This window comes from Phyllobates terribilis, unplaced genomic scaffold, assembly GCF_046119375.1.
Source record: "Phyllobates terribilis strain yellow unplaced genomic scaffold, ASM4611937v1 Scaffold_2__4_contigs__length_985480577, whole genome shotgun sequence".
NCBI lineage: Eukaryota > Metazoa > Chordata > Amphibia > Anura > Dendrobatidae > Phyllobates > Phyllobates terribilis.
The window spans coordinates 59,663,341-59,683,736 of NW_027362762.1; the positions used below are offsets into that span (position 1 = coordinate 59,663,341).

Genomic DNA, 20,396 nt, shown 5'->3' on the forward strand with positions numbered 1-20,396 from the left:
TCACAGTGCCTCCATAGTAGTCACAGGCACAGTGCCTCCATAATAGTCACAGGCACAGTGCCTCCATAATAGTCACAGGCACAGTGCCTCCATAATAGTCATAGGCACAGTGCCTCCATAATAGTCATAGGCACAGTGCCTCCATAATAGGGACATTCACAGTGCCTCCATAATAGGGACATTCACAGTGACTACAATAATAGTTATAGGCACAGTGCCTCCATAATAGTCATAGGCACAGTGCCTCCATAATAGTCATAGGCACAGTGCCTCCATAATAGGGACATTCACAGTGCCTCCATAATAGGGACATTCACAGTGACTACAATAATAGTTATAGGCACGGTGCCGCCATAATAGTGACATTCACAGTGCCTCCATAATAGTCATAGACACAGTGCCGCCATAATAGTGACATTCACAGTGCCTCCATAATAGTCATAGACACAGTGCCTCCATAATAGTGACATTCACAGTGCCTCCATAATAGGGACATTCACAGTGCTTCCATAATAGTCATAGGCACAGTGCTTTCATTATGTGCCTACCAATGTGCTGCTTAAGGCCACGGCCCCCCTATCAGTATTTGGTCAGTATTCGGTCAGTATTTTTTCTCAGAAGTGGGAGCCAAAACCAGGTGAGGAACAATCGGAGAAAAGGTATAATAGAAACAAGTCACCAATTCTGCATTTATCACCCACTCCTGGTTTTGGCTCCCACTCCTGAGAAAAAATACTGACCAAAAACTGACCGAATACTGATAGTGGGGCCGTGGCTTTATAGACTGTGCAGACAGTTGGCAGTGCTACAATAGAAATGACAGCCATTTCCCCATTCTGCTAGCCACATATACTCAAAACAGCGACTCTGTTCCCAAAAAAGAAAAAAAAAAATCTACAGTGCCCGAATAATAAAGAAGACCACAGTGCCCACCACCAATCCTGCCCGCCACAATGGCCAGGTGATCCAAAATCCCCCGCACCCTACCCGCCTGCTATCAGGGGTAAAGTCCTGATCGCTGATACGTCAGTATACGCCATATTTGCGGCCTTATATTTCCTACCCCAAATCACATATACCAGCTCCGATGCGTTTGCACCACTACTCCCAGCATCTCGCTGGCAAACAGTGGGCACAGTAGTGGCCCCCTGGCAGCACTATATGCATTACAATGTAGGGGTCTGAGATCGTGCGGAGCCCTGCGCTCCCATGTGTTTGCTCCATTGTGTTCCCCGCATTGTTCCCATCCCCGGCTATGTACTAGGGGGGTCTTATTGTATGGGACTTAAGAAGGGGCAGATTGCAGACGGCCCTCAGCGCACAAGTGTCAGGACAGCCCTGTACAGGGACACAGGCTGCTCCCACTGGAGCTGATTGTTCTGGGCCAGGAGCCTGTGGGTGGGAGAGATCACGTGAGTCTGTGGAGTGAGAAAGAGAAAAAAGTTTTCCCTGCAGTTCAGAAAAGTTTTCAGAGCTCAGCAGCAGTAGCAGCAGAGAGGGGTCAGAGACAAGAGCCACCTGCCCTGCTGCTCCTGACCACCCAGCTCTATGGGCACTGCCAGCCTCTGCTGCCTGGATGGGGGTTGTGACCTGGAGTAAAATCTGGAGAGATCTGCAGACATGATCCAGGGTTTCCTGTGGAGATCTTAGCACTGAGATTCCTTAGAGGAAAGCTGGTGAGTCCTGCAAGTAACATCTGATGCCCAGTAGCAATGGGCACCCTACCAGGAGGCGCAGCCTGGAGCATTACACCAATGTAGATGTAGCAGAGCTGAGTTGTCACTTTCCAGATTTTTACTCCCATACCAGCTGTTACGGAGAATTTGATTATTGCTCAGATGTAGCAGTGTTGAGTTTGTCACTGACTAATTTTTTTTTCCCATGCACACAAGCTGTCACTGTGAATTAACTGCATTTCAGATGTAGCAGAGCTTAGTTTGTCTTTGTCCATTTTTTTTATGTCCATACTTGCTGTCACGGCGAATTGACTTAATTTCGGATATAGTAAAGATGAGTTTGTCATTATTATTATTTTTTTCTATTTGTACCAGCTGTTACGGTGAATTGATTATATTTAACATGTAGCAGAGCTGAGTTTGTCACTATTTTTTTCTTGCATATCAGCTGTCACTGCTAATTGACTTAATTTCGGATATAGTAGAGATAAGTTTGTCATTATTATTTTTTTTTCTACTTGTACCAGCTGTTATGATGAATTGATTATATTTCAGATGTAGCAGAGCTGAGTTCATCAATGATTATTTCTTTTTTCGTGCATACCTGCTGTCATGGTGACTTGACTGCATGACAAAGTCAGCTCTGCTACATCTGAAAATGTCCTTTTTTTTGTGCATAGCAGCTGTCACGGTGATTCACTTAATTTCAGATGTAACAGAGCTGAGATTGACGTTGTCCAGTTTTTTTGTGTTTTTTCATGCATACCTGCTATAATGGTGAATTGACTGAATTTAAGATGTAGCAGAGCTGAGTTAGTAATTTTTCCATTTTTTTCCATACCAGCTGTCACAGCGAATTGACTTAATTTTGGATGTAGTAAAGAGGAGTTTGTCATTATTCAGTTTATTTCCATTCGTATCAGCTGTCAGGGTGAATTGATTATATTTCAGATGTAGCAGAGCTGAGTGTGTGATTTTTCCAGATTTATTTTTCATCCATACTTGCTGTCACGACGAATTGACTTAATTTCGGATGTAGTAGAGATGACCTTATCATTGTTAATTTTTTTTTCCATCCGTAGCAGCTGTCATTGTGAATTGACTGTATTTCAAATGGTACAGAGCTGAGTACAGAGCTGAGTACAGAGCTGAGTACAGAGCTGAGTACGTCATTGCTTTTTTTTTTTTTTTTGTGCATATCTGCTGTCATGCTGAATTGACTTATGTAGCGGAGCTGAGTTTGTCACTGACCAATTATTTTTGTTATTTTTGTGCATACCATCTGTCACGGTGAATAGACTGCATTTCAGATGTAGCAAAGCGGAGTTTGTCATGTGGAGACACACATTTGTGCTTTTACATGGGACTGCAGATAAGCATAATACATTATCATCATCCCCCCATTCCGGCAGCGGATTGTAGCGGGGGTCTAGAGCCCCCTGGAATCAGCTGACACATTGAAATCGATGACGGTTCTTTTGTTTTTAGGGGACACCAGGAAATCGTAGCACCAGTAGGGCATGAGAAAGGGGGGATCTCCAGCTGACACAAATGATGCCAAAACGATCAATAACAAACTCAGCTCTGCTACATCCTACTGTATATTATTTATCAATAGTGATAATGATTGGTGGATATTTTTCAAGATGCATATGTACAAAACTATACGTAGATATGCACAGATGTAGCAGAGCTGACTGTGCGTAGATATGTACAGATGTAGCAGAGCTGACTGTACGAAGCTATGTACAGATGTAGCAGAGCTGACTGCGTAGATATGTACAGATGTAGCAGAGCTGACTGTACGAAGCTATGTACAGATGTAGCAGAGCTGACTGTTCGTAGCTATGTACAGATGTAGCAGAGCTGGCTGTGTGTAGCTATGTACAGATGTAGCAGAGCTGGCTGTGTGTAGCTTTGTACAGATGTAGCAGAGCTGGCTGTGCGTAGCTATGTACAGATGTAGCAGAGCTGGCTGTGCGTAGATATGTATAGATGTAGCAGAGCTAGCTGTGCGTAGATATGTATAGACGTAGCAGAGCTGGCTGCGCGTAGATATGTTTAGACGTAGCAGAGCTGGCTGCGCGTAGCTATGTACGGACGTAGCAGAGCTGGCTGCGCGTAGCTATGTACAGACGTAGCAGAGCTGGCTGCGCGTAGCTATGTACGGACGTAGCAGAGCTGGCTGCGCATAGCTATGTACAGACGTAGCAGAGCTGGCTGCGCGTAGCTATGTACAGACGTAGCAGAGCTGGCTGCGCGTAGCTATGTACAGACGTAGCAGAGCTGGCTGCGCGTAGCTATGTACAGACGTAGCAGAGCTGGCTGGGCTGTTTTTTTTTGTGTGTGCATACACGTCCTATAATAACACATAATGATATCAACCGGCTCAACATGGCTCTGCTACATCAGTTTAAACACTATACATAGCCATCAGTACAGGTGTGGCCCCTACTTTAAGGAATGTCAGTGGAGTTTTTATATTTACAACCATTGGGCGAGGGCCACAGGAGAAGAATCTATATATTAACCAATGCTTCTAGTATAAAGGTCACAGTCCTCTGCCGGAGGAATTTCTCAAGGATATATAGATAATGGTGGAAGATTTATGAAACTGTCAAAAAAGGAAAATAGCCTTTATTGCACGTAGAAACTAATCAGAGCACAGCTTTCATTTTCTACAGCGCTCTTGAAAAATGAAAGTTGCATTGTGATTGGTTGCTGTGAAAATGTCTAAAATACATAATATACAGTACAGACCAAAAGTTTGGACACACCTTCTCATTTAAAGATTTTTCTGTATTTTCATGACTATGAAAATTGTACATTCACACTGAAGGCATCAAAACTATGAATTAACACATGTGGAATTATATACTTAGCAAAAAAGTGTGAAACAACTGAAAATATGTCTTATATTCTAGGTTCTTCAAAGTAGCCACCTTTTGCTTTGATGACTGCTTTGCACACTCTTGGCATTCTCTTGATGAGCTTCAAGAGGTAGTCACCGAAAATGGTTTTCACTTCACAGGTGTGCCCTGTCAGGTTTATTAAGTGGGATTTCTTGGTTTATAAATGGGGTTGGGACCATCAGTTGTGTTGTGCAGAAGTCAGGTGGATACACAGCTGATAGTCCTACTAAATAGACTGTTAGAATTTGTATTATGGCAAGAAAAAGAAGCTAAGAAAAGAAAACCGAGTGGCCATCATTACTTTAAGAAATGAAGGTCAGTCAGTCCGAAAAATTGGGAAAACTTTGAAAGTGTCCCCAAGTGCAGCTGCAAAAACCATCAAGCGCTACAAAGAAACTGGCTCACATGAGGACCGCCCCAGGAAAGGAAGACCAAGAGTCACCTCTGCTTCTGAGGATAAGTTTATCCGAGTTGTAGCACCCTGAGGATTCGGCTGCTACAGGGGTATTGCACCTCAACCCAGAGGTGTGATATTCCACTCCCGGGTAAGGATGGAGTGTGGAACTGAGCTCAGTTAGCTGCATGCACTACGCACATCCCATTTCCGGAGGACAGACCAATGGTACTCCCACTTAATAATGTGCAGGTACGACCGAGTCTGTCCTTGGCTGGAGTGGGAGGGGGGTGGTACATCCCAGTAGTGTAGGGGCAGATAGGGGGAGCAGCCTGGGTAAAGTTAGGAGCTCATTGGGTGCTGGTCACCTGAGCTCACACATAGAGGGAGTATTTAAGGTGGGCACCATCTAAGATCAGGGTCAGTCTGTGAGAAGTCAGTCAGTCAGCCAGTGAGACGTCAGTCTTTGTAGAGGAAGAGAGCAGAGGAGCAGAGCAGCCCCAAGGCCCAGAGAGAGAGGAGAGAGAAAGACCCAGAGGGGGAGAAAGAAGGAACTCTGAGAGCCCAAACTAAATCAAAGGGTGAAGAGTTGGCAACAGGGTACCGGATCCCAAGCTGGCAGAGGCTACAGCACACCTTAGCCAGGAACCGGAGGCCGTGGGCAGAATCTGCCACGGCCACCCACTATATCCACCCAGAAGGCAGACCACGCATAGGGTCAGGGAACCCAGAGGCAAGGGTTCGCCAACAAGAGGCCCGAGGGAGCCGGACATAGGTGGATCCCTGGTGGGGAAGGCCAGAGACGAGGACAGGACAGAAAGGGAGCTCAGAACCACGCTCCAGAACTACTTGGGGGTTGGCCGAGTCCAGGACCTGGTGGACGCAGCGCGACTCGGGTGGTCACTCAAGGCCGGAGTGACCGGTACAAGAACAGCAGTAAGTAAAGAACCCTGAACTGCACAACCCGACTCTGACTCTCATTACCATCTTCCCTGCACTTCCACAACCACCATCCTCTGCACCTGACCCCCTGAGGCTATACCCCTCCCGTTGGGGGTTATACTACCCAAGCTGCACAAACACCATCAGCCTCAGCGGACCCTGCTGCAGCGGCGGCCGTAGTGACCGCAATTCAACGGGTGGCGTAGTCGACATAAAGAACTTTAGTAACATCAGTAAGGACTGCCACACACTGAGCTTGACACCCTGGGCACGGACCGGGTCACAGCCACTCGGAGACTACAACCCCCATCTGATCCGGCTCCGGGTATCCCTAACAACACTGGCCCAGGGGGCGCGTCAACTTTGGCGTAGTCGGCAGGATAACGTGCCCGCAACAACCGGGTACTGCGTGCCTGAAGAAAAGTACATCGATACCTTAAAAAGAAGTCTCCTGCCGGTTCCGGAGGGTCCCCGCCATCGGGCCCCATCACAGGTCGTTTCCCGCCGGTTGTCCGCCATTTGCAGCTTTTTCCCGCCATCCATGGAGTTTCCCGCCACTGGGAGACGATTCCCGCCATTTCCGAAGATTTCCCGCCTTGGAAGAGCGGACGCCATTATGGGCGTGCCAGAGGGTGGCAAGAGGCCACCTCCCATCGTGGGCCAGGTCGAAGAATGGCGCCAAAAGCGGAAACCGCCCCCACCAACAGAGACTGTGATGCTGGAAGTGTCCATCAGCGTAAGAGAACTGCCCCTGGAACTGACAATCACAAAGTTGCCCCGGGACCACCCTCGATGTGGGCGGAGACAGAAGAAGAGAACAAAGATGGGTGTCGCCTGGAGCAGTCTGGAGAGAGCGCACCCGGAGACGAGAAGCCTGGAGAAGGGTCCAGAGAAAGCACACCCGGAGATGGAGGGAGAGCCAGGCAGCACCGACCCAGTGGTCAGGAGCCTGATGCGGGCCGCCACTCCAGGCAGCACCGACCCAGTGGTCAGGAGCCTGTTGCAGGTCGCCACTCCAGAAGGCCTGCTGGAGATCCTAACACAGCTCCCCCGAGACCGGGAGTGTGCACAGACTGCGCTGGAGGGCCTCGCACAGAGGTTGGCCCGGGTACAGCGAGAGACGTTGGCGGAGTGGAGCCGAGAGATGGCCCAGCAGACCGAGACCCGTCAGCGGAGCACGCCACCCGAGACGAGGAGACAGACCGCCTCTGAGGATGGCGCAGGAGGACTGAAGGCCGGAGACGGCGCCGAGAAGGGAACCGAACGAATGGAGGCAGGTAAAGGGGACGTCACTACCCCGAGCCGGGAAACCGCGTGCCTGCCCCAGCTCCCCGTCGCAGAGCCCGAAGTACCCCCTGCCGTGCCCGTCGCTGCAACGTCACCGCCGCAGACTAGGCCTCAAACGGAAGCCGCGACCCCTGTGACGTCACACGCCTCGACCCCGAGCGTGGCCAAGCAGGAAGTACCATCGGCCTGGTCGCAAGGCCTAGTACCCCCGGGCGACGCAATACCAACAGCGCCCCCTACCTCCGCGGAGCCCCCGGCCTGGTCGCAGGGCCAAGTAACACAGGGCGCCGCCGTTCTTACGGTGCCCTTTACTTTCAAGGTGCCCCAGGCCTGGTCGCAAGGCCTGGTTAACCCGGGCGCCGCTACCACCACGGCGCCCATAACACCTAAAGTACCGCACCTGGGTGAGGACCTATTCGCCCAGCATACGTGCCCGGATGGGCAGCCCTTCATATGGCCACCGGAGTTTCACCATCCCCGACTCCGGAAAGAGAGACCCCTAGACGAACCCCTGATTCCGGCTCCGAAGCCTGTAAAGAGGACCTCACCCCCGCTGGAAGAGGCACAGTTTGAGTGGGACCCCACCGGAGAAGACCTCATGGGGTTCACTCAGGAGACTCGGGCGGCCGCAGCAGAGCGTGCAGAGTGCTGCCGCCAGCAGCTCGAGGTCTTTGAGAGGGAGCGGAGAGAGAGGCGGGTCCGGGAACAACAAGCCCAAATAAGGAGCGCGGAGCAGAAGAGCCGGACCAGGAGAGACCCCCGTGCAGGGCATGGTCCCCGTACCATCGGGACTGTGATAAAGTTCAATCTGCAGCATGGGTGGGGTTTCATCAGAGATCACCGCACCCCAGGCGACGTCTTCGTGACCAGGAGAGACGTTGAGTCCCACCTACCGGAGGGACACAGAGTCGTGACCTGTATTTAGGGGACGAGGTCACCTTCACCCGGCACAAGTGTGCCAAAGGACCCTACGCCCTCCATGTGCATCGCCTGACGGAGGAGGAGCTGCGGTGTGAGGAGGAGCAAGAGGACCCGGACGGGTCTGAAACTGAAACTGTCCACAAAGAAAGAGCAGGAGGACGCCGTCGTTGAGTACGGTAGTGAAGAGACTGTATAAAGTTACCCGTTAGGGTATATGCCATGCTGCTAATTTAAATATGGTCCCCGTTGGGACAAGTGTGAACTGTTCCAGTGTGTCCCATTTCCCCACTGACCGAGGACTGAGAGCGGTCATCCCTTCCCTAATACCTGGCCGAGGACTGAGAGCGGCCATATCCCCTTGTATATAGTTGCGCTTCCTAAAGCGCCCCCTACCGGTTTTATAGGAAACCGTGTTTCTTCAAGAGACTGTCGCACTTTACCCGGTCACAAGTTGCACCGTGACCGGAGGTACCAGAAGACAAGAATGTTTTTATGAAAAGTTTATATGAAAAGTTTATGCTGATAATATATGATGTTTTATATGTTTTATATGTTTATGTTTATGAAAAAAAATTGTATGTTTTGATGTTGTTTATATCTTACAGCCCGAGGACGTGCTGTGATTTACCAGGGGGGAATGTAGCACCCTGAGGATTCGGCTGCTACAGGGGTATTGCACCTCAACCCAGAGGTGTGATATTCCACTCCCGGGTAAGGATGGAGTGTGGAACTGAGCTCAGTTAGCTGCATGCACTACACACATCCCATTTCCGGAGGACAGACCAATGGTACTCCCACTTAATAATGTGCAGGTACGACCGAGTCTGTCCTTGGCTGGAGTGGGAGGGGGGTGGTACATCCCAGTAGTGTAGGGGCAGATAGGGGGAGCAGCCTGGGTAAAGTTAGGAGCTCATTGGGTGCTGGTCACCTGAGCTCACACATAGAGGGTGTATTTAAGGTGGGCACCATCTAAGATCAGGGTCAGTCTGTGAGAAGTCAGTCAGTCAGCCAGTGAGACGTCAGTCTTTGTAGAGGAAGAGAGCAGAGGAGCAGAGCAGCCCCAAGGCCCAGAGAGAGAGGAGAGAGAAAGACCCAGAGGGGGAGAAAGAAGGAACTCTGAGAGCCCAAACTAAATCAAAGGGTGAAGAGTTGGCAACAGGGTACCGGATCCCAAGCTGGCAGAGGCTACAGCACACCTTAGCCAGGAACCGGAGGCCGTGGGCAGAATCTGCCACGGCCACCCACTATATCCACCCGGAAGGCAGACCACGCATAGGGTCAGGGAACCCAGAGGCAAGGGTTCGCCAACAAGAGGCCCGAGGGAGCCGGACATAGGTGGATCCCTGGTGGGGAAGGCCAGAGACGAGGACAGGACAGAAAGGGAGCTCAGAACCACGCTCCAGAACTACTTGGGGGTTGGCCGAGTCCAGGACCTGGTGGACGCAGCGCGGCTCGGGTGGTCACTCAAGGCCGGAGTGACCGGTACAAGAACAGCAGTAAGTAAAGAACCCTGAACTGCACAACCCGACTCTGACTCTCATTACCATCTTCCCTGCACTTCCACAACCACCATCCTCTGCACCTGACCCCCTGAGGCTATACCCCTCCCGTTGGGGGTTATACTACCCAAGCTGCACAAACACCATCAGCCTCAGCGGACCCTGCTGCAGCGGCGGCCGTAGTGACCGCAATTCAACGGGTGGCGTAGTCGACATAAAGAACTTTAGTAACATCAGTAAGGACTGCCACACACTGAGCTTGACACCCTGGGCACGGACCGGGTCACAGCCACTCGGAGACTACAACCCCCATCTGATCCGGCTCCGGGTATCCCTAACAACACTGGCCCAGGGGGCGCGTCAGAGTCACCAGCCTCAGAAATCACAGGTTAACAGCAGCTCAGATTAGAGACCAGGTCAATGCCACACAGAGTTCTAGCAGCAGACACATCTCAACAACAACTGTTAAGAGGAGACTTTGTGCAGCAGGCCTTCATGATAAAATAGCTGTTAGGAAACCACTGCTAAGGACAGGCAGCAAGCAGAAGAGACTTGTTTGGGCTAAAGAACACAAGGAATGGACATTAGACCAGTGGAAATCTGTGCTTTGGTCTGATGAGTCCAAATTTGAGATCTTTGGTTCCAACCACCGTGTCTTTGTGCGACGCAGAAAAGGTGAACGGATGGACTCTACATGCCTGGTTCCCACCGTGAAGCATGGAGGGGGAGGTGTGATGGTGTGGGGGTGCTTTGCTGGTGACACTGTTGGGGATTTATTCAAAATTGAAGGCATACTGAACCAGCATGGCTACCACAGCGTCTTGCAGCGGCATGCTATTCCATCCGGTTTGCGTTTAGTTGGACCATCATTTATTTTTCAACAGGACAATGACCCCAAACACCTCCAGGCTGTGTAAGGGCTATTTGACCAAGAAGGAGAGTGATGGGGTGCTACGCCAGATGACCTGGCCTCCACAGTCACCAGACCTGAACCCAATCGAGATGGTTTGGGGTGAGCTGGACCGCAGAGTGAAGGCAAAAGGGCCAACAAGTGCTAAGCATCTCTGGGAACTCCTTCAAGATTGTTGGAAGACCATTTCCGGTGACTACCTCTAGAAGCTCATCAAGAGAATGCCAAGAGTGTGCAAAGCAGTCATCAAAGCAAAAGGTGGCTACTTTGAAGAACCTAGAATATAAGACATATTTTCAGTTGTTTCACACTTTTTTGTTAAGTATATAATTCCACATGTGTTAATTCATAGTTTTGATGCCTTCAGTGTGAATGTACAATTTTCATAGTCATGAAAATACAGAAAAATCTTTAAATGAGAAGATGTGTCCAAACTTTTGGTCTGTACTGTATTTGGCGCCTAATCTTGTATGGCAGTTTTTTTTGGCATATATTAAGCCAGAATTGGGTGATAACAGTGAAAGAAAAACTTGTCTTTGTTGTCCATAGCAACCAATCACAGCAAAGCTTATGTGTTTCAAGAGCACTGTAGAAAATGAAAGCTGTGCTCTGATTGGTTGCTAAGGGCAACAATGACTGTGCTCATAAATCCACTGCCGCATATTTTCTTGCAGTTTTGTGTGTGCCAAATGACAAACTAATAATTAAATGCAGATGGAGTAGAGCTGAAATTGCTTCCATGTAGTAGTAGTATATGGTATAACTGAGAAGTAGTCACTGTAAATCAGGTCTGGATAAGATGGCGGCCTTCTGACAGAGGTGTGCTAAGGACTGGCCAGCATGTAGATGAAGCAGAGCTAAATGTGTCATTTCATCCGCTTGGGCCATTTTGCTACACCACATGATTACTTTTTGAGTTCAGGGGTTGTCCACCTTTGGAGACATTTTTTTTATAAAATTATTTTTTGACTTTTTTTTTTTTACTAATTTTAATTTTTTTTTACTTCATTTTTTTTTTACTAATTTTAATAAAATGTTATTTTTTAAAAAAAAATTTTAACTTATTTTTACACTTTTTTTTTTTACTAATTTTAATAAATTTTTACTTTTTATACTTATTTTTTTAACAAATTTTAATATTTTTTACTTTTGTTTTTTTTTACTTATTTTGGGATAAAAATAATATTTGCAATTGGGTTTTATTAAAAAAATGTTGTAACTATTGTCTTCTACAGGCTCTGTTTTTCCTTGTACATTGCTGACTGTAGAACGAGTTAACTGAGGTTCCATAGGTGAGCTCCTTCTGAAGTAGTTTGTAAATCTTTTATCTTTTTCACTGCTCCTTTCAGCAGCTGTATGACCACCTCAAATTTCAGCTCATCTTTTATCTGGTCTGTGGTCATAAATCAGCTGAGAGGAGCTAAACAAGACAGATAACAAGCTCACTGAAGGTTTCCTCCATTAACTTATTCTGCAGCCAACAACAAACAAAGCAACCCGGGAGCTATAGAAGGCAAACAGCGCAAAATCTCTAATGAAACCCAATTGCAAAAATGATTTTTTTTTTAGCCCAAAATACATGTAGTCTCTTTACAGCTATACACATTGTCATATCACTGTGAAGTGTGCCAGACAACAAACTCGACACCGCTACACTGATACTGGCTAGTATACAGATCTGAATTTGTCATTTAACCCTTTAGGGACTGCATTGCTAGAGCATCTATAAGGTGCGAAAATAAAGTATATAATTTTTTTCATTTTATGGCACATGACAAACTCAACACTGCTATACTGATATAATTGACATTGTGTTAGGGTAGTGCAGTATGTAAGATTAAATATTTTCATCATAAAAGATGCCAAATTACACAGCTCAGCTCTGCTACATCTTTGCATTGGAAGTACATTACAGCTGTAGATTTTCTAATCACATAGACCAGCATGAATTATACCAAAAATCAAACTCGACTCTGCTATTCCTATGCATTGCTGGCACATGATATCATCAACATGAATTGTGTCAAATGACAAACTCAGCTCTGCCTGTAATTCCAAGACACAGATGTAGCAGAGTTGAGTATCTAATTTAACTCTTTGTTAGCTGCATTATTAGAGCATCTAGTTCTTTCTGCCAACCTTGGAGTAGGTACAAATGGCTCATTGTGATATCACTTTAATAAGTGCCAAATGACAAAGTCAACTCTGCTACATTTTGGCATTAATATTGCATCATGATAATACTGTAGAATTACCAGCTGTGTGTACAAAACTCTGAGATATGACAAAGTCAGCTCTACTTTGTCTGGCTATAATAAAATGAATTGCCCAGAAAGTAAATGCAGCAGAGTTGAATTTGTCATTTAGTTGCTTGGTGCTGCAGCAGTAGTGATAGTGAGGAACCTGCACTATGTGTGTTATCTCCATTCCTTGTGCTATGTAACAAACTGAGCACTGCTACGTCTGTATATAAAACCCTACAAAGTTCCTATTATTATGGCAGCAGGAATGTTGGCAGAGCTGGGAAGTTAGTGGGTGAAAATATGATATACTGGAATGCTCGTATGGCAGAAGAATGGAGACATTTCATATGAAGGAATGTGGGTGACAAGCGGCAGCGGTGTCCTCTATAGCCATATGTAGACACTGCAGCTTTGGTAGGTAGTGGAGTAGATGATGTAGTGATGGGTGCACAGGTACAGTGATTGAGCCTGCTAAGAGACAGGTGGGCATTACATGTGAATGCGCTGGTAGAAGATGGGTGGGCAATGTATGTACTGTAAAACTGATTAATAGCCTATAGTGGGGGAGAGAGAAACTTTAAATAAAAGGGGACACGTCTCCCCTATAAGTTATATCTCAATCCACATATTAGTAGACCCCAAAATGACATGAGAGGGATTTAAATCCAAAATATATCAAATTTTATTAGAAAATATAAAAGTTACATAGCAATATATCAAAGGGAAGGAAAAGAGGTGGTAGGACAACTATAGAAACAGGGTCAAACCCTGCAAGGAGACAAACATCCCTGGACCAGCATTAAAGGTAAACCAGGTGTACGTATGAGCTGCCAATCAATAAATAGTTAAAGTAAAAACAAACATAAATAATATCAATCTGTGTCTTCACTGATAATAATCTTCATGTCAGAATACAAAGTATGAAGTACAACAATCAAGATAGCAATCTCAGTATGTGAACACATAATAACATGACAGAATGTAAGACAACAGAGCATATAGCAGAGACGCATAAATGCACAAATGAATAGATGGCGCTAAACAGGTAGCATAATGCTGATAACACTAGGGTACATGACCGTGATGCACAAATCTTACTAAGTTGGTAGCGCTAAGTAGGTAGCATTACTATTGAATCATGAGCAGCGACTCCGTAGTATATTATTTACCTTGTGCCATATAAGGAACGGTAAAGGCAGTGTGTCCTGGAATGCTGGGGGGATGTGTGGCAGCCTCGACGCGCGTTTCGCCCTGGGAGTGGCTTCATCAGGATGTACTGTAGAATGCCCCTGGTGGTAGGTGGGCGGTGTATATAGAATACCCCTGGTGGTAGGTGGGCGGTGTATACAGAATACCCCTAGTGGTAGGTAGGCGGTGTATATAGAATACCCCTAGCGGCAGGTGGGCGGTGTATATAGAATACCCCTAGCGGCAGGTGGGCGGTGTATATAGAATACCCCTAGCGGCAGGTGGGCGGTGTATATAGAATACCCCTAGCGGCAGGTGGGCGGTGTATATAGAATACCCCTAGCGGCAGGTGGGCGGTGTATATAGAATACCCCTAGCGGTAGGTGGGCGGTGTATATAGAATACCCCTAGCGGCAGGTGGGCGGTGTATATAGAATACCCCTAGCGGCAGGTGGGCGGTGTATATAGAATACCCCTAGCGGCAGGTGGGCGGTGTATATAGAATACCCCTAGCGGCAGGTGGGCGGTGTATATAGAATACCCCTAGCGGCAGGTGGGCGGTGTATATAGAATACCCCTAGCGGCAGGTGGGCGGTGTATATAGAATACCCCTAGCGGCAGGTAGGCGGTGTATATAGAATACTCCTAGCGGTAGGTGGGCGGTGTATATAGAATACCCCTAGCGGTAGGTGGGCGGTGTATATAGAATACCCCTAGCGGTAGGTGGGCGGTGTATATAGAATACCCCTAGCGGCAGGTGGGCGGTGTATATAGAATACCCCTAGCGGCAGGTGGGCGGTGTATATAGAATACCCCTAGCGGCAGGTGGGCGGTGTATATAGAATACTCCTAGCGGTAGGTGGGCGGTGTATATAGAATACCCCTAGCGGTAGGTGGGCGGTGTATATAGAATACCCCTAGCGGTAGGTGGGCGGTGTATATAGAATACCCCTAGCGGCAGGTGGGCGGTGTATATAGAATACCCCTAGCGGCAGGTGGGCGGTGTATATAGAATACCCCTAGCGGCAGGTGGGCGGTGTATATAGAATACTCCTAGCGGTAGGTGGGCGGTGTATATAGAATACCCCTAGCGGTAGGTGGGCGGTGTATATAGAATACCCCTAGCGGTAGGTGGGCGGTGTATATAGAATACCCCTAGCGGTAGGTGGGCGGTGTATATAGAATACCCCTAGCGGTAGGTGGGCGGTGTATATAGAATACCCCTAGCGGTAGGTGGGCGGTGTATATAGAATACCCCTAGCGGTAGGTGGGCGGTGTATATAGCGATACATATAACATACTCAGTTTAGATTTAGATCATAAATAGTGAATATTATTTTCCATTAGCTCTGGTTACTGTTATAACATTTACTTACATAATATGGCGCCACCTGGTGGTGACAGTGTATGGCAATGTGCAGGTCCCATCCATTGAGCCGGGAGCTGGTGGTCGCACGTGCTCATTCTCCCATCAATAAGTTACGGCGCATCCTTGTGACTTTTATCTTTCTTGCTGTTGTGTACGAGCTCCTCCAGAGTCTCCGCTCCTTCTATGATCTGCGTCTCTTCACGCCTTGTATAATTGTTGTGTCTTTACTCTGTGGGTTACTCTCCATGTCATCACTCGTCTTTCTTCTCTTCCTGACAGCGTATCATCCCGCCTGGAGAATGGCAGCTTTTATATTGTGATTTCTGAGTGTTTTGATGAGTAGTTTTGTGTTTCCGCTTCTTTTGCTGTTTCTCGTCCACTTACCGTCACAGACAACACTGACTGGCAGGTGGACTATTATTTCTCTTTGATACTCATCCATCTAGTGATGCTGCGGGCGATGAGTAACACAGGAAAGGTTACACATAAAGCCTCCTTCATATATTTGTGCCAGGTATTAGGAATCCATCATTGTCACCTACCTATTGTGTCCTGCTACTACTGCTGGTTTATATAGAAATGACCCCCCTCCACCCTTCCCGTAGACCACGTTCCCTTTTGTAAGTTCTTTTTGAAAGGTTTTAAGAAACTTTTTGACCCCCTCCCCCACCGTAGAGTTCATGTTTGGCTTCAGTTGATCAGCTGTATTTGGCCACGTTTCCTGCTTTTAATTTTACATTTTTTTTTACACTTTTTGGTTGACTGTAAGTGCCCCCATGGGGAGAATATAGACATGTATGGAACTGGCAAGTATAGTGGCTCAATTATAGAGAGAGGGCCATCCACCAAAACTCTCAGCCCGGGCAAGGAGGGCATTAATCAGAGAGGCAGCACAGAGACCAAAATTAATCCTGAAGGAGCTGGAGAGTTCACAAGCAGAGACTGGAGTATCTGTCCATACGTCCACAATAAACCGTAGACTCCATAGAGGTGGCCTTTATGGAAGAGCGGGCAGAAAAAAACTTTTACTTGCACACAAAAATAGTAAGGCTCGTTTTGAGTTTGCAAAAAGACATGTGGGACACTCTCTCCAAATGTATGGAGGAAAGTGCTGAGGTCAGATGAAACCAAAACTGAACTTTTTTGGCCACCAAGGTAAACCCTATGTCTGGCGCCAAACCAACACAGCTCATCACCCCAAGAACACCATCCCCACAGTGAAATATGGTGGTGGCAGCATCATGCTGTGGGATGTTTTTTTGACAGCAGGGACCGTGAAAATGATCCGAGTTGAGGGGAAGATGGATGGTGTGAAATACAGGGATATTCTTGACCAAAACGTGTTTCAGTCTGTCAATGAATTGAGCCTGGGATGGAGGTTCTCCTTCCAACAAGACAATGACCCAAAGCATACTGCTAAAGCAACACTCGAGTGGTTTAACGGGAAATGAGTAAATGTTGTGGAGTGGCCGAGTCACAGCCCAGATCTTAATCCAATGGAGAAGCTGTGGTCAGACTTGAAGATTGCTGTTCACCAGAGGAAACCATCTAACCTGAAGGAGCTGGAGCAGTTTTGTCTTGAGGAATGGGCAAAAATCCCAGTGGCCAGATGTGGAAAGCTCATAGAGACTTATCCAAAGTGACTTGCAGCTGTAATTGCCGCAAAGGAGGCTCTACAAAGTATTGACTTTAGGGGGTAAATAGTTATGCACACTGAAATTTTCAGTTATTTTGTCCTATTTGTTGTTTGCTTCAAAATATAAAGAAAACCAAATGTTCACAGTTGTCGGTATATTCTTTTCTTGAACTGATGCAAACCCTCAAAAGAACCAGTGAATATTTTCGCAAGCCACGGTATCTGTGCTGCTGAAGTTTTGACCTTTTTTGCAAGCAGAAATACCACAAAAATTGTTGCTTTTCCACATTCTAAAAAAACCTGGGGGAAAAAAATCAGCACCATATGAACTATCAGGGCATAATCTCCTCCAATATCCTCATTATAAAAAACAAACATTTTTGGACTTTTCTTATCGAATGGTCTCCACCTTTTACAGTGAGTTTACATTTTGTTGACTGCCGAATAATCCAGAATATTTTATAGTCTGGCACCACAGATGCTGGATTAAATGAATTTTTCTGTATCTGTTACATTGATTGATCGGTCTGTTGGCTCGTAGATACCTGCCTTCTGCAACTTCTTGTCTCAGATCTGATGTGAATGACATTCTTGGAAATAAACTACAGAGGAGGCTTCAGCTCATTCTATCAATTAGGTGATGGATACATCCTCGGAAGATTCTAGAGCAGAGAGTTTTTAAGAAACTCCTCCATGTACTAGGACAAGATGCGACACTGGGGCCGATTCATATTGGACACTACCAAGTCCTTGAGTGTCTGCCCTGTGTCTTATCATTTAGGGCTCGTTCAGATAAGGGTATTTTCGGTTTGTTTGCTGTCCATGTACCCATGAGACCCCAATCAGACCAATGCAAGTGACTGGGCTTGTTCATACGAGCCATTGACCAATATATACGTTTCATTTATGATGGATCGTCCAAGGGCTTACATGTCCCGTGACAGCTGTGGACTAACCAGTGATAACGTCAGGGTGGAGGCTCATTAGGGTAGACATTGGTGGTTCTGATCTGATCTGTGGCGACCTGACTGCTGTCATCCACAACAATGGCTCCGCTTGTCTTTCTTCATTGTTGGCCATTGACAATCACTTCGGGGCGAATCAGATTCGTCTCTAGTTTCACCAAAAATTTGTATTTACCAGAATCCTACATTTATTTTTTGTCTGAATCCAGTGGCCTGATGCCACTTCCATAAACTGGTGGCCTGCTTCCAAAAAAAAAAATGAATACCTCTACCAAACCCTCACCTTGTACGTGCAAGTTCTACACTTTATCTTTCTGGTCTGGTCTTCACCAGTCGTCTTCACCAGTCTTTTTCACGCCATGGAGGTGCCATCAGGTAGTTGGCACCTCCAAGACCCACTAGACCTCGTCATGAGATCATGAGGCTTAGTTAGCACCGGAGGCACCGAAGCCCTGATGGGACCCACGGTGTGAAGAAGGACCATGCAAAGTGAATTTCCGGCCAAAATCTAGTGAAATGCCGAATTCGAATTTTGGCCGATTTACTCATCACTACTATTGACTATAATGGACAGACAACACGGTTCCTGCTGATTGGAGCTGAACGTCAATTTCCTTAGGCTTTGGCCATTTCATTTGATTGATCACATCTAGATTCTTTTGTACACATGCAAAGTAATGGCCATGATCTAAAAAAGGCAGGGTCAAACCTTTTTTTTTTTTGTTGTTCCGTTTCCCTGGCATTTTACACGGGTTTTCCACTATTAGAAAAATACAACTCCTTTCTTCCAAAAAACGGGACCACACCTGGTGTTCACATGTTGTGTGTGGTTGGGCAGACCAACTCCATTCACTTAAAGGGGTATTCCCCTCTCTAAGATCATATCCTAATATGTATTAGTTATAATAGTATTAACAAATACCTCCAATTAGAAATGTAGTATAGTTCTTCTGATTCGCTATGTCGCTTACCCTATGTGCAGGGCATTACAGTAGCTTAGGTATCCATGGTTATGACCACTAACAACAAACTAAGGCAATGGCCTCACTATCAGTATTTGGTCAGCATTCGGTCAGTATTTTTTCTCAGGAGTGGGAGCCAGAACCAGAGTGGATCAAAAGTGCAGAATTGGTGACTTGTTTCTATTATACCTTTTCTTTGATTGTTCCTCACCTGGTTTTGTCTCCCACTCCTGAGAAAAAATACTGACCGAATACTGATAGTGGGGCCGAGCCTAACTGTCACTATATGAGTAGTCGTCACCATGAATTCCTAAGCTACTGTAATGCCCAGCACATAGGGTAAGCGACATAGTGAATAAGAACTATACTACATTTCTAATTGGAGGTATTTGCTAATATTATTATTATTACACCTACTACATATTGGGATAGAATCTTGGAGATGGGAATACCCCTTTAACTAAATTTTTAAAAAACTTCTGATCAGTTAGGCTCCCATAGAAAATATGTGGGTCCATATGCTACTCTATGGCCATGTTCATACTGAGATTTATTTTTAAGCATTCATCAAAAGCAATGTTTATTTTTTAAGTGGAAATCGTTTTCCGAAAAATTCAACTTTAGGGGAGTTTTCAGAGGAGTTTTTCTTTCTCTTAAAAACTTTTGCAAAGTTTTGAAAGTGTTTTTTTTCTTGAAGCATTTTTGGCAGCCCTTTTTGATTCGACAGTTCCTTAGTTTGGATCGGACCCTCAAAATGACTTTTTGCAGCCTTATCCTGTAAACTTGCGTGCTAGGAAGTGTATTTTCCTGCAATCCCTAAACAATAGTAGTTCAAGGACTTTGTCTATAGGTGTAACCTTAAAGCTATCAGTTCCACCTCATAGGATTTCATAGAAAAAACACACGCACTCCCGTCTCCTTCAATTACCGACTGAAAGGTGGTCTCAGTGCTTGGCTCTTTTCTTCCCCCTGCGGCTGCTTGGCTTACCTGTAACTCTCTTAAAGGGCCAGTCTGTCATCCCGTCTACCCCACGGCATGGCACGCAACGGTGCGGCTGAATACCTTGTGCAGAGTGCGTGTCATTCGTATAACAAAATGCGCTAAAACTTTATCGGAAACTGGAGACGGGCAATTGTTCGGCCATTGTGAGGTCCGTTCTGCTTCGCTTCAATAGTCCGGCTGACAAAGGGAAAAGCTTTTGTTTTTTTGCCTTTTTTTGTGTTTAAAAGACTCTTTTGTGCTGTTTTCTTGTTTGTGGAGTTGGGTCTCTGTCAATCAATCCGCCCAACACCTTTTATGCTTTTTGCCTTTTGTTGCTGCGTATTTCATTATTGAGTCTATTTAGGTTGTTTTTTAAACAGCGAGGAAGAAAAAAAACGGAATAAAAGCCCTTCTTCTAAAAAGTAGGACATCGATGAGACCTTTTGCCCACCGAGACAATCGAGGACTTGCCAGAAAGCTTCTAAACCATTTCTGTGCATCAAGGATTTG

General features: G+C 46.4%; 1 protein-coding gene across 1 annotated transcript in view; it reads left to right on the forward strand.

Annotated features, from left to right (window-relative positions):
• The first annotated feature begins 1,347 nt into the window (after positions 1-1,347).
• The window catches only part of PRSS23 (serine protease 23), a 55,053-nt gene continuing 36,004 nt past the window's right edge, over positions 1,348-20,396 (forward strand). Inside the window, exon 1 of the mRNA XM_073662035.1 lies at positions 1,348-1,676. The gene's annotated coding sequence lies outside the window, so the exon portion shown is untranslated. The remainder of the gene's footprint in view (positions 1,677-20,396) is intronic.